The sequence below is a fragment of the Drosophila miranda genome, chromosome 2 (assembly GCF_003369915.1).
Source record: "Drosophila miranda strain MSH22 chromosome 2, D.miranda_PacBio2.1, whole genome shotgun sequence".
Taxonomy (NCBI): Eukaryota; Metazoa; Arthropoda; class Insecta; order Diptera; family Drosophilidae; genus Drosophila; species Drosophila miranda.
In genome coordinates, this window is record NC_046675.1 from 31,009,334 (window position 1) to 31,024,346 (window position 15,013).

Here is a 15,013-nt window from a genome sequence, read left to right on the forward strand (position 1 = left end):
CAAAATGAAGGCCTTCTTAGTTTAGCAGTTGGAAAACATGAATCTAAATGTTTCAAAGGTCTTTTAGAGCACAGATGCTCTAATGAGACAGAGTTTTAGTTGTAATTTGTTTCAAAAATATTAAGGAATGATTGTTTGTGACAACTATATAATCTGTGCATAGAAACTTTTCGGTTTTGAGTCCGAGAAAAGGTTTAATCAGATATACTTTCATCTTTGGGAATGGTTTGCTAAGGAAACGATAGATGGTACAGCATATCTATAGGCTACAGCTCAAGAGTACATGATTATATTGATCTAATGCTCTACAAACGCTCTCAAGTATTCGAAATCCCCTCTTCGAAAGCCTCTCAAAATTTCCTGCCATCCATCCCTGTGTTAGCCCAATAAATAATTTCTATTATCCGGTCTTCTGCTTCTATTTTCCGAAATCAAAAGCCAAAATCTAAGTCAAAGTTTAGTCAATTAAAAATTGGTAAAAAAAAGAGTCTACGGAATGGAGAATAACCAACTTTTTTCCGTAACGATTTCCGTAGCGATTTTTGTCTTTAATTAAGCTTTTTGTTTGACCCCATTGGCCCCCCCCCACTGTCTATCGTTATCTCAAACAATTTCTCTATCTATATTTGTGTGGGAGTGTTCGTGTGTGTGTGTGTATGTGTGTGTGGTATCTATGTGTGTCAGTGGTGCCCCCTCTGAATGCCACATTTCATGCTGTGTGATATTTACTTTCGGCCTGTGGTCGTCTACACCTCCTCCACCACCTCATCTACCACCCCCTCCTCCTCCTCCCACTCCCCCTCGATTTCCTGCATATCAGTGACTGGTGTGTGTTTTTCCGACTCTCGACTTGATGACGAAGTCAGGTCGGAAAAGTGTCTTTATCTCTGCTTACTTTTCCACCTAGCAGGGGGTTCCTCCCCTCCCCGGCCCGCCCATGCCCCTACCCTCTTTTCTTCCTCTTTTAATTTCAGATTGCCTCTTGAGTGGCTCTGGCTGGGAGGCGGAGGAAAGTTGCCTAAAACATTTTTGTGTGCTTCTGTTCTGTGCCCGCACCAGAACTTTTGCGATTCCCACCTCTGGCTTCTGTCTTTGTGGTATCCTCCACTCTGTTTGGTTCCTCCTCCTGCTCCTCTCGGGCTCCCTCTCTATGATTGCCTCTCTCTGGCTGCCCCTCTGATTCCCGTATTCCGCCTTAGATTCCAGCTTAATTTATGTTTCCATGCCGCAGCAGACCGCTGGTCTGTTTATCTGTCTATCTTTCTTGCTCTTTAGCTTGCTCCCTGCCTCACTCCCTCTCTCTCTGTAGTTTTCCCTCCCTTTCTCTAGATTCTCTTCTCCAGTAGCCTGTCTCTTTCTATGTCTCTGGTTGTCTTCTACCATGTCCCTGTTCTATTTTTATACCAGAGGTATGAAAAGGTCTGTTGTTATGTTGGTATTCCAAAGAGCAATTTCAGAAAGTCATTTTAAAATACCTGCCTATAAAAAATACTAGAAAATACTAGAAATGCTAAAAATTCTAGAAAATACTAAAATATTAGAAAATACTAAAATATTAGAAAATACTAAAATACTAAAATACTAGAACATACTAATAAATTGTAAAATACTAGAAAATACTAAAATACTAGGAGATACTAAATGAAAAATACTAAAAAAACTTGAATAAAAAATATTAAAAATACTACAGCATACTAAATTAAAAAATCTTAAAATTCTAGAAGATACTAAATAAAAAAATGCCTAAAATACTACAAGATACTAAATTAAAAAATTCGATAAATATTAGAAGATAGAAAACTAAATAATTCTGGAAGATACTTATTTAAAAAACTTGATTTAAAAAAAAATTTATCAAAATAGGATAATACTTAATACTACATTTAAGTATTTTCTAGTAATATATTTGAAAAATATTATACTAGATAAATACTATTAAATGGAGAACTTCTTTAAGTTCAAGCAAATTCTAGGATTCCCACAATTTTAAGGATATAAAGCTGAGTTCTAACAGGATGAATATTTTAAATATAATCGAACTGTTTGGGAATATTCATCGCGATCGGCTAAAGAATTCCGGGGCAAAGGGCACTCAGCGTCATTCGATTTCTATGTCCTATAAGGGTATTCCCCGCTTTGGTTAAGGAATTTTTCTGCCTAGAGCCTGTCCTCTTTTCGACTCGAGCTTAAAGTCTCATTTAGCAGGTGTTCAGTGCTCTTCTTTCCTCTCTTCGTTCTCCTTCTCCTTCTGATGCTCCTGCTGCTCCTCTTTTGTGCTCCTGAATGTTGGCCCCTCATTCTCATTCCCCTCCCTTTACTTGCAGTATGCGAGACGCCTCATTTGTTAAGCTTTAAGTTTTTCGGTTGCATGATAAAGTTGCACAGATTGCGTCAGGATCTTAATGAGCAGTACTGCAGGGGCAGGCAGAAGCAGTGGCGGCAGGACTCTCGACCATAAACGGGCACACAGGGACAGCAGCAACTTCCGCGACCAGGACGCGGCAGTGGCGGCGGCGATGATTAATCTCAACACTTTCCGACCCATTAATTTCACTCTGCCAAGGGGTTCTGCCAGGGGTTGGCCTGCCCACTCTCTTTCTCTGTGGGGGGCAATGGGCAATACAGGATACAGGATTGGGGAGATCTGTGAGTTGTCATGCGAGTGCGTTACTCCACTCTGCACTTCACTGTACACTTCGCACACTCCTGGCCGAAAGCAGCTGCCTTTTGTGAAGGGTTCCCCCCCATTCCAGCCATCAATGGCTACTGCCTTTGCCTTTGGCTTTGGCTTTGGCTTTGCCTTTGGCTACTGCTGGCTTCATCCACCTGTGGTTGAGAGGGCTCGACAACAGTCGCAATTCTCGTACCTTCCCCTAATGTGCCCCTTGTGCAATGTGCGGCAATGTAGCAATGTCCAGCAGCAGCAGCAGCCCCCCTTTTAGTCCTGTATGTGACAATGATGATGGGCAGATGACGATGAGGTGTAAAGGTAACGAAAACAGCAGATTGAAAATGGATTCTACTCCCAACCTTCTCCCAGAGAGGGGGAAAGGGAGGGAGTTACATCGATACGGGGACTCATTGCAATTTGTTTGGGTAGAAAGTTCCGTATGGATGTCCTGTCTATGAGGAATGCGTGTCATAAAATGACTAAAATATTGCCAGAGGCTGAAACTGACAGGGGTATTCGTGGGGGGCTAAGAGAAGGAGCAGCAGGAGTGGAACAGGAAGCGGGAGAAGGAGCAGGACATTAAGACGTGACCCCGGAAGAGAGAGTGGGGGCCAGCCAATGGCATGGCAACACCCTAATCTATGTCTAACTCCCCCCGAGGGGAGGAAATATATATTTATTTTATGTTTTTCCGGCTTTTATTTTTTCTATTTTCTTTTCCGTTTTTGAAATACTCTTGGAAAAGGCTTTAACGATTTTGAGTAGGTTTTTGTAACGTTTTGGTATTGGTAGTGATTTAATAGAAAATCCATTACTTTTATCGTCTTGGGATATGAGAAAATCTGTTATATTTTATGTTTTTGAAGGTCTTAAAATGGCTTCAAATAAACAGATAATGATACCGATGCTCTGGCTTAGCTTTATTATAGTAAATCTTCATAGACGGAAGCGCTTTTCTTTCAGTGTAGCACCAGAATTCGTAGTAAACAACTTTTGAAGTGTTTCCACGTGTGATTTAATGAGATTTTCTTCAAAAAATTCTTTAAAATCTTCAATTTATGCGTATCGATATTAATCGAAAATTATCATGTATTTATCGAAATTTATCGAGTTTTTATCGACATTTCTCCACTATTTATTGACACATATCATTGATCAACATAAATCAGATGCTTACCGTTTTTTTATCGAACTATCAACGAAACTTTGGTATATTTATCAAAAGGATTCGATATCCCCCCTCCCCATGTTATCGAAAGCAATCGATTTTCCCATTGATTAAAGCCATAATTGTTTGTGATTTTAGATCAGATGTTTACAAATTGTTTATCGAACTGTTATTGAAACTTTGGAATTTTTATCGAATCTTCATCGATTAATGAAATTCTCTTTTGGGAGTTTTTTTAAGTGGAAAAGCCAGAGGTTCCTGCAGGGATAAAATTTATTCTTTTGAAGGAAATGACATCCATATTTCGGATGGAATCATAATCCTATATTCTATTATTGAAATTCCAACCAAAACTTCTTAGAGTATTCCATGTTCCGACCATTAAGAGTTCTCCTTTCCGGCCTTTGCTCTGTTTTTCCTGGGGCTTACTTCCTCCAGGAGCGTTGTCAGGACACGAAATTACATTTGTACCTTTAATTTATTGATGTTCCAATGCGTTTGCCTAGTCACAACACGATAGAGTGGTGTTCAGGGGAGGGAAGCGTGTGTGTGTGTGTGTCTGTTTTTGGGGGTGTGTCCGAACGTAACAGATGCGGATGAAAGGTGAGAGAGGGTGTGCTGTGTGTGTGCGTCTCGGGGTCACCTTTCGAGCCGAGGGTCCGTCCAGTTTAAAGGTTCATTTGTTGTTTGGCCATCGTATGGGGCGTGAAAATGGCCAACTAATAGAATGTCTTGACCCGACCAAGAAAAAGGGTTTCCCCGGGCAATTTGATTTACAGGCGGACCCGCTACTAATGGAACGAACCGCCAACAGGATGTGCCATGTGGGACCCACTATATTGGCACGTGACACCCAGAGCCAAATGCTAATGAAGTGCGGGGGGAGGGGAGCAAATGGGAAAGGCATTTCATTTGTTTTAATACCAGGACGGGGTCCTGGCCTGTCCTGTCAGGTGTGGATAGCGATAGGTAAATCCTTTTTCGTTTTGTTGGCAAATTGCCAGCGACGCAAAAGATTTGCCCCCAAACTTGGGTTCGGGGTCGGGTTCAGGGCTCAGATTCCTGGTGCATCTTTTTTGGCGCCTGCCCCAAAGCCTCCATTCAAATGGCCATAAATTATAAGTGACGAAGGAATTTTCCGTCGCTCTCTCTCTCTCTCTCTCTCTCTCTCTCTCTGCTCGTTAACTTTGAAGATAAAATCCCCGCCAGCATCCGCATGTGTTGCAACTTATTTACATGCCACACCGCCACCTCCAGGAGGACACACTCAATCTGTGCCGGCAAGAACTTAATTCCACGCGCCAGACAACAAAGGAGCAAAAACCACACACTCACACACACACACACAGCCGAAAAAAAATAGTGCAAGAAAATGTAAAATTTATCATTTGCTGCCTGCAATGAGCTCTTGAGCTCAGGAGCAGGAAAAAGCTGCCTGGAATCCAGAAGGAGTCCCTCTATCCTTTGACATGCCACTGCCATGGTCCATGGCTATGCGGCAGACGACTCTCTGTGCTGTACACAATTTGCGTGCCAAGTAATGAAATGTTGGCAGACCACGTTTATGCATAGGAAAAGTCAAGAATTTACACAGAATTAACTTGTGGTGTGGTGGTTTTTGTGGGTTCAAAATTTATTATAACTCTGAGGCTTTATTTGCTTAAATAAATGATGATACTGTCAGTTGGTATCGGTAGACTCTGAAAGTGATTATAAGATGATAGGTTCAAAGATCAAGAAGGTAGTATTTTTGGGTGCAAGTTTTTGAAAATAGTAAAGATAATAAAGCAAATGTTTGACCACGAAATGGTGGGCTAAAAAATGTAGAAACTCTTTAGAAAGTTATAATGAAAAAATACTAGAATTTACTAGTTTAAAATAACGGAAAATTTTTATATATACCAGATAAATTACTAGACAAGAAAAGATAAATACTAGTTTAAAATACTAGAAAACACTAGATATAAAAATACTAAAGAACTAATAAATATACGAAAAATATCATAGAAAATACTAGAATAAAATGATACACAAATACTGAATATAATATAAAGATACCAGAAAAATAATAGAAATACTAGATTCAAAAGTCTAGAACAATTCTACATAAATACTAAATATAGCAGAAAAATACTAGATATTAGCAAATAAAAATGATAGAAAATGGCTAGAAAAATACTAAATATACTAGAAAAATACCAGAAAATGGCTAGATAAATATTAAATATACTAGAAAAATAACAGAAATATTATATAAAATTCTAGATTAAATATTCTGGAAAAATACTACACAAATACTAAATATACTAAAAATATACAAGAAAATTAATGGAAAATACCAGACTACAAATTCTAGAAAAATGCTACACAAAGACTTAATATGCTAGAAATATACCAGAAATATTATAGAAAATACTAAGTGAAAAATTATAGAAAATGTCTGGACAAATATTAAATATACTAAAAAAAAGCAGAAATATCATAGAAAATCATAGATTAAAAATTCTGAAAAAATACTACACAAATACAAAATCTACTAGAAATATACCAGAAAATTAATATCAAATAACAGAATAAAAATTCTGGGAAAATGTACAAAGACTTAATATGCTAGAAATATAATAGCAAATACTAGATAACAGTAATAGAAAATTCTAGAAAAATACAACAGCCGAAAACCCACCAGCAAAGACCTCTACAAACCCCATTCCAAAGCATTTCTCCACAAAAGAAATGTCTACTTATTTTCAGGAATTGACACTTTGGGGGGCATAAACGAAAAAGACGACTAAAAACTTTTAAGTTGACAATAAAAAAAAGTTTAAAGTCCTGTCGCACCATTAACCAGGTTGAGACAAAGAGCACAGACAGACACATTCCCTCACATGGACACACACACATACTCGTGTAAGACGCAGACAAAGTAGAAGAGGAGTCAGACCCAAAGGCATGTCCCTGCACCATCCATAAAGTCCTTCCAGATTGCTGTTTGCGTACGACTTCTTTCCCCTGCAACAATTTTGCCAGTGGCCAAAAAAATAAGATTCATTTCAGGGGGAGAGACAAAGAGAAACAGAGAGAAAGGAAAGGGTACGGCGGGTACGGGTGTGGCAGGGAAAGGTGACACATTCCTCAAATAGTAGCAAGTGGCTGCTTGCTGCTGCTGTTGTTGCATCCACACCACTCTCAGGGCTTGTTGACTTTTCCTTTGTTTTTCCTTTGTTTTGCTGCTGGGGAAATTATCATTTTTCAATGCCATAAAAAGCAGCACCACAGGCGTTTACTACCATCAGTTTTTCATAGCATTTTTCAGAGAATTTTCCCGAGCATTACACCCTCTCTTTCTGTGGCAATCATATCGGGATCAGCATTGTAAATTGCTACGAGACTCCATTCGCATATTTCTTTATTTCCCCCAAACAGATTTTTGATAAATGAGAAAAGCCCTTTTCCTACGGAAGGAAAAGGAAGGAAGGACACCCGCAACTTGCAGAATTTGATTGTCTTGGACTGGGACTGCGGGAGAGTTAAACATTATTTCCCTTATTTATTTCCCTGTGAAGTTTTTTGCGGAAAAACCAGCGAAACCGGAACCTCCCAACCCCCTGGCCCCCTTACGTTTTTCCTTTCCCTTTTCCGATGATATTTGTGCCTTAAACATAAATCTGCTGTGTCCCCAAGCTTCCGGTTTTTATTGTACTCGCATCAAAAGGGTATACCCTCTGTGCACCCAGTTTGACAAGCACTGAGTGCTCCCCCACCCCCTGGAATTGCTAAACTTTTTTTTTTACTTCCCCCCACCGCCCCCTACCCTTTTCCTCCTTCCAGCATCTTTTTGCAAATGAGATTTCGTTCAGTTTTTGTGCTGTGATAAATTGTTGATGGCTTGAATGTTGAATGTGTTTACACGGATGAGGGCGGTGTATTGGTGTGTGTGTGATGGGGCTGTGGAATGTTTGAGGGGTGATGAGAGGTCGAGGATTGGTTTGGCATTTTTGCCTTGCTTGTTATGAACATTTTTGGCCCCCACGGCGCCGCCCCCCCCGAAAGCTTGAGTGAGGAATTTCTCGCTCGTTCGTTTTGTTCGTTCATAGATATTTGCTTATATTTTTTGTGGTCCTTTTTGCTAAGATTTTGTTTTCTTTACGTTTTCTTCTTTCTTCTTCTTTGATTTTATTACGTTTTCTCCTATTTCCTAGATTTGTCTCCTTACGTTTTGTCCTTTTCCTTACGTTTTTCCATACCTTTTTCTCCCTAATTCTTAGATTTTCTATTAAATTTTTCGCTTCTTCTTAGATGTGTTCCCTTACGTTGTCTTAGATTTTTCAGCCCCCTACATTTTCTCCTTCTTCGTAAATTTGTGTTCTTTACGTTTTCTTCTTTTTCGATTTGTTCCCTTACGTTTTTTTTTATATTTTCCAAATTTGTTCCTTATTTTTCTCCTACTTCTTTTGTTTTCTATTAAATTTTTCGCCTTTTCTTAGATCTGTTTCCTTTACGTTTTCTTTTGTTTCTTCTATTATATTCCTTACGTTTTCTTTTTTCTTTCTTAGATTTTCTACTTTGCGTTTTCTTTTATTTTCTTTATTTTGTTATACGTTTTATCCTCCTTTTGTTTTTTTCTATTACATTTTTCTTTTTTCATATTTTTTTCCCTTACGTTTTTTTCTCTTTCCAACTTTTTTTTTATCTTGCTTCTTTGATTCTTTGTCTTACGTTTTCTTCTACTGCTTGGATTTGCTATTACATTTTTGGCTTTTTCTTCGACTTTTTCCCTCACAATTTGTTCTTTTTCTTACGTTTTTTTGTTTTTTTTTTTTATGTTTTCCCACGTTTTTTTTTCTTGACGTTTTTTTCTACTTCTTCTACTTCTACTTCTATTACTTTTTTTTCGTTTTTTCTTAGATTTTTTTTCCTGTATTTTTCTCTGGATTTTTCGTCTTTTTTCTTACGTTTTTCCCCCTTCCTCTTAGATTTTTCTTTTAAAATTTTCCTAACATTTGCCCTTTGCCCTGTTTTTTGGGGCTGCCTCTCTCTCTCTCTCTCTCCTTCCCCTCTCTTCTTTTTGTCGGTGGTTCCTTGCCTTCATTTTTGGGGTTTCATTGCCTAAATTCTTCCTGCGTTTTGCCTTCATTTTAATCCATTTGAATGAACCTAATATGGAAATGATTCCTTGGTCCTCGTTTTAATCCATTTCAATGAATCCAATATGGAAATTGCACAGAGGAAGAGGAATGTGTGTGGGAAGCAGCTGATACGAACGAGGGATCCAATGACCTTTAACAATGGGGCGAAACCCTGGAAGATTGAAGCAAAGAAATAACCTTCAAAGATTTTAAACAAAAAACATCCAAAAATGTTGGGCAGCAAAAACCTTCACAAATTTTTAGTAAAAAATTAAAAAAAAAAAAATTTTCTGTTCAGCAAAAACTTTTAACAAATTTTCGCATCAAAAACCCTCAAAAATTTGAAGTATAAATTTTAAAAAAGAAAATGTTTTGTGCCGCAAAAACCTTAAAAAAATTGGATTACAAAATTAAAAAAAAAAAAAAAAAATTTCTGTGCAGTAAAAACCTTCAAAAAATTGTTGCAGTAAAAACCCTCCAAAATGTAGAGTAAAAAATAAAAAAAAATTGTTCTGCCGCAAAAACCTTCAAAAATGTTGGGCTTTCTTTTTATTTTCGAAATAAATATTCCACCTTAAAGTTTAGTTGCGTACTTCAGTGATTTTTGTGTGTGGGAAAAGTTTTCGCAATGTTTCTAGTCTGTAATTAATGATAATTATACTCGAAAGCAGAAAGATAATTATGCCAAAAGGTGAATGCAGAATTTCTAATGAAAATATGCAAATGATTAAGCAGGGGAGAAAGAGGAGGAGGAGCAGAAGGAGGAGTAGGAGGGGCAGCAGGAGGAGCCGCAGAAGGAGGAGCCGCAGAAGGAGGAGCATTAGGAGCAGGACTGTTCCTCTGTTGGTCAGTCCGTTGGAAGTAATTGTTGAAATTATGCGCTAATATTTTGCACACAACAGCAGGGCAGGGGCAGGGGCATGGGCAGGGGGGGAGGGGTGTGCGGGGGCGAGTTCATTTAGCCATTAACTAAGCCAAAAACTGAAATCCAATTAAAAGTTAAACGCCACAAAGGCAGCGCACCCCCACCCCCGGAGTAGTTTTAAGGATTAAAACTTGAAATGTTGTACATTTGGTCAAGTTGAAGGCTGGCCGGCAGAAGGACCCAAGGAGCCAGGCAGCAGCGAGGTTAGCATATTATAAATAACATTCAGACACGCAAACAGTTTGTGGCAAGTGCCACAGAAAGGGGGGGGGGGGGGGGGGGGGGGGGGGGGGGAGAGAAAGGGGCGCCCCTCGGAACGAGTTAACGAAGCCATTGCCCCGTTGGAGGCAGAATAGTGTTGCGTGCCCCGAAAACTCGACTCGTTTTGCCGTTAGGTGGAAGGAAACTTTTCCGGTGGAAAATACAGTAAGGAACTTTGATTAAGTTTTCCATCGACTTAAAGTTTTTCCCTCCTCTATCGCCTGCGAGAACTTCGAGGCGGCGAAAATTAACTAACCCACGTGGAAAGAGATGGAGATAGAGATAGAAAGAGAGGGAGAGAGACGTGCCTGGGTTCTGTAAGAGCTGAAGAAACGAAGGCGAAGGAGCCCGCCTAAGTATCCTTAAGGATAGGCACCCCAGGCACGTGCTCTCCAGCGAAAGAGTGAGAGAGAGACAGAGATGGAGGAGGTGGTTTGTGGGACCGAAAAACCTCCTTTATGATTATTGTCTTAAAATTAATCAAAGTGTGTGCCTGTGTCTCTATGGAAAGTTTTGAGCGTGGGGAGGGGGACTGGGGGTGGTCTGGGGGAAAGCCTAATAGATTTTTGGTCGCCATGAAATCGCTTCATCGCTTTGGCGCCTCCCTGCCATCATTTGCCTGCTCTCTAACGCCTCTTTGCCGCCTCTTCCTCTCATTATTCTCCTCCTTCTCTAACGCCTCTCTGCCCAGCATCATCTGGCTCTCTGCCGCTTCTCTGCCGACTCTCTGCCGCCTCTCTGCTGTCTCTCTGTCGCCTTTTGGCCAGCATCTGCCTTCCCTCCAACGCCTCTCTGCCGCCTCTTCCTCTCATTACACTCCTCCTCCAACGCCTCTCTGTTGCCTTCTGCCCAGCATCTGCCGGTTGTCCACCTCCCCTCTGCTGGCTCTCTGCCGCTTCTCTGCCGCTTCTCTGCCGCCTTTCTGCTGCCTCCCTGCTGCCACTATGCTGCCTCTCTGCCGCCTCTCTGCTGCTTCTCTGCTGGCTCTCTGCCGCATCGCCTCTGCTGCCTCTCTGCCCCCTCTCTGCTGCCTTTTTACCGCCTCCCTGCCGCCCCTTTGCTTTGTATTTTGTGTTTGTGTTTGGCATTTAATTGATATCCGCAAAGGATATGGGTATGGACTATAGAGAGTCCTCAATAAAAGGTATTTCTACAATTTTTTGAATTTTAAGGTTTGGTTCTGCCTTTTATTAATGGAATCCCAGCATATTTTCCACCAAAAAGTCGTATATCCCGATCCCATACCATTTTAAAGGAGCACCAATTGATCATAAACAATTTTTTCCATATTTATAATAGATTCTACTTCAAGAAAATTAATTTTTTTAAATTGAAAGATAATTTTTAGTTATTTTTAAAGCCAGAATTTGGGATCAAAACTTCAATTTTCCTTGGGATATGCTTTAAAACCTTGAAGGAAATCCATTTCCCAATAATTTTCGTAGTTGTGGAATCTCCACTGTGCCCCCATTCCCCTCCCTTTTTCCATTCCTACACCCCTTTCCTCGCCCCCACTCCCTCCTCCTGTTACCAATTTTATTGGCCTGATGGTCGAAAACTTTGATACTTTCGTGGATTTCGAGGATTAATTAAATTACGGGCAATATTTGTTATGCAGAGGACATCGCCGGGACCGAAGGATTTGTCTCTCCGGAAACTGAAACAAATTGTTTTGGCGTGTGAAAGTTTTTTGCGGTTCGATCGAAGGAGAATGGTAGAAGTTTTTGTGTGTGTGTATGTGTGGCATGCCACACGCTGTGGCTTGACAGTGTGTGTGCGTTTTTGTGGCCGATTTGTCGTTTGATATGGCCAAAAAACATTGTGGCTAAGCCGAACACCTGCGGTGGGAGGGCGTCCCAATCGATGCTTCGATTTTGCTTGGGGACTCGCCCACAAAGAAAAGCACGCGTCATTTGCATAAGGCGATGTGGCATTTTATGAAATGTCAGGCATCAGGCAGCAGGCAGCTGCCTCTCTCCTAGCCAACTTTCAAAAACATTGCCACCGCAGTGACAGCCTCCGCTTCCCCTGCTGTCAAACGTCAACCGCCATTTTATACAATTTTTAAATATATATCTATGGGCAAAAAAGAATGGAAAAGTAAGGGAAAATGTAAGGGAAAAGTGAGGGAAAAAGCGAGGGAAAAAAGTGGGGGAAAATGTACAGCGAAAAGTGTGGAAAAATGTCAGAGTGGGCGGAAAAAATGCAAACACAAAAAAAGTTGGAGCACATTTTTCAACTGTCATCGGTTTAAGCTGATGAAATTGCCGACAGACATGCCACCCCCTACCCCCCTCCACAGAGTACCCCCAATGTACACGGACCCTTCCCACGACATTAGGGGGACTCGGTAGCTGTTTCATTTGCCATCATCGTCAATAATATGACATGAGTACTCTCCTGCAGCGGGGCGGCCCACAACTTTTTCACTTTTCATCTTTTTTGGGGAAGGCCACCAACGCCATCGTTTTTCTATTTTATTTTTTGATTTAGTGCTGGAAATTGTTTCTCTGTCCTCAGCCCCGCCTTCCGCCTGCTCCTCCACTAATGGTTCTGGGGGGTCCTTTTGGTGTCCTTTGTATTTTCCCAATTTTTGTATTTGTTTTTTTATTTGCTCTCTACTGATTATGATGCTATTTTCGACACTCGATAAAGTCAATAAACACACAAAATTGTCCTATTAAATAATGGTTCTGCGTTTTGTTATGTGTTGATGGATATGTAGTGGGGCTTTGTTGTGGGTTTGTGTGGCATTTTGATGGACAGAGGCGTAGGGAGAGGAGCTGTAAAAACTTAGATTTCTCATAGAATTTCTAGAATTTTTGATTCTCATTTTAGAATTTTCTTAGAATTTGTATCTTTTATAGAAGTTGAGAAAAATATCTGCTGAAAGAGAATTTATCATGGCGGTCTTCTATTCACATTGCCTCGAGATTTATTCTTCCACAACGGGCGACAGAATGCCTGAGAATGTAGACTGGGACCTAGGCTAGCGAGCGACAATCCAAAAACAAAATACATGTAGCGTGCGTGACGAAGCTCAGCTTTGATTGAAACGAGTCTCGTGGATAAGGGTTGCTTTTGCTGTTGTTTTTAACATTAAATAATACGCTCTTTTAGCAATCCTCTAGATCAGTCCCTAAACAATTCTCTTATGGTGTTTTAACCATCGTTTGCCCTCATTCGCAGTAGCTTTAAAAATCTTTTAAATTCTTCAAGTTTCCCCTTACAAAAAATACTACCCATTACAGACCACACATCTCCTAAATACGAGGTCTATATCCTCGTCTTATAAACAAAACTCGTCGTAAAAAATCCATAAATCTACACTCTTTTTTCTCGATTCTTTTTCAACATTTTTCCCAGCGAACTATTCCCCCCTTTTGCCTACACCCCTGCCCTTACAGGGGGTAATCATCATCATCGTCGTTATTCCCATTTGGAGCACAAAGAGCTGGTCATTTATTTAAGTGGCGGCTTTTTGGCTTTATTGTTTAACAGCTCGCTTGATTCATCGATTTCTTGCCGCAGCCATAAATCAATTTATTTATATCCCTATTTCCTTTCTCTCTCTTTTTTGCAGGAGACAAATCGAACAAAAATCGAAGCCAACCAATTGGAACCGAAATCTTGAAATCAGAGTCCATTGCGGTTCCGCCCATATAATATTGATGGTGCGTTGATTTTTTTATGTATTACATATTTTAACTTGAATTTTTCTACTTGAATTTTTTTTGTAATGTTTTTTTTTGCCATATATCTACTGGCTGTTTTTTTCCGTAGTAGCTTTTAATGAACTTTCATTTCAATAAATTGAATTTTATTTGGTCATAAAATTCAATTATATTTTTAACAGGTTTAAAAAATGTCAATCCAATGAAAAATTGAGAATTCGTTTGTGGAAATTCTTTAAAAGAATTTCTGGATTTAAAACAAATATTTAACTGCTCAATTTTGGAATTTTACTCAAAAAAACAGTGAGAATAAAAAAGTGGCTTTCAATAAATATTTAAAGGAATGTGCAATCATTTTTTTTTAGTTAAATAAAAGAAAAATATGCATACATATCCCACATTTATTGCAGTGTGGATATGGAAATGGTTTTTGCTGTGTGCCGATAAAATCTAATAATTCATGATAATTCGATGAAATATTTGTGGCCCGCTTTATGGGAAGATTTGTGGCTATAACTCATTGGAAAGAGTCTGCCAATGAACATTATTAGAAAACTGTGGGCTTATGGGATATTTTGTCAATTTTTGTGGCCCAAACCCATGTTTCGAAAATCTTTAATGTTACGAAAATTAACAGAAATGAACAGAGTGCCCCACTGTTAAGTAACCAGCTGTCAAAATAAGCTTTTCGCCAGCGAGAAGCGAGTGTTTTTATAACGAGAACCTTATTCTGTCAAATTAAAAAAGGGAAAGTGCTCAAAAAGTATAAAATTGAGCAATTCGACTGCACAAAAAGTGTACAAATATCCCAAAGTGTTGTGTGTTGGGAAACACAGTTCACTAGTATGAAACAGTGCTGGGAAAAACAGCTAAAGTACGCTAATATGAAAATGTGTTGAGAAACACAGTTAAAGGAGGCTAGTAGGAAACAGTGTTGGGAAACAAATTTAAAGGACACTAGTAAGAAAAAGGGTTAGGAAACATAGCTGAAGTACTCTTGTAGAAAACAGTGTTGGGAAACACAGTTAAAGAACACTTGTAGGAAACAGTGTTAGGAAACACACTTAAAGGAAGAAACAGTGTTGGGAAACACACTTAAAGGGCACTAGTTGGAAACAGTATTGGGAAACATACTTGAAGGACACTAGTAGGAAACAGTTTTGGGAAACACACTTAAAGGACACTAGT

The 15,013-nt window shown here is 39.5% G+C and overlaps 1 protein-coding gene across 2 annotated transcripts in view; it reads left to right on the top strand.

The window, feature by feature from the left end:
* The window catches only part of LOC108154208 (protein tincar), an 89,266-nt gene that overhangs the window by 20,194 nt on the left and 54,059 nt on the right, over nt 1-15,013 (top strand). For both annotated transcript variants that reach the window (XM_017284430.2, XM_017284431.2), the window contains exon 3: nt 13,735-13,825. The gene's annotated coding sequence lies outside the window, so the exon portion shown is untranslated. The remainder of the gene's footprint in view (nt 1-13,734; nt 13,826-15,013) is intronic.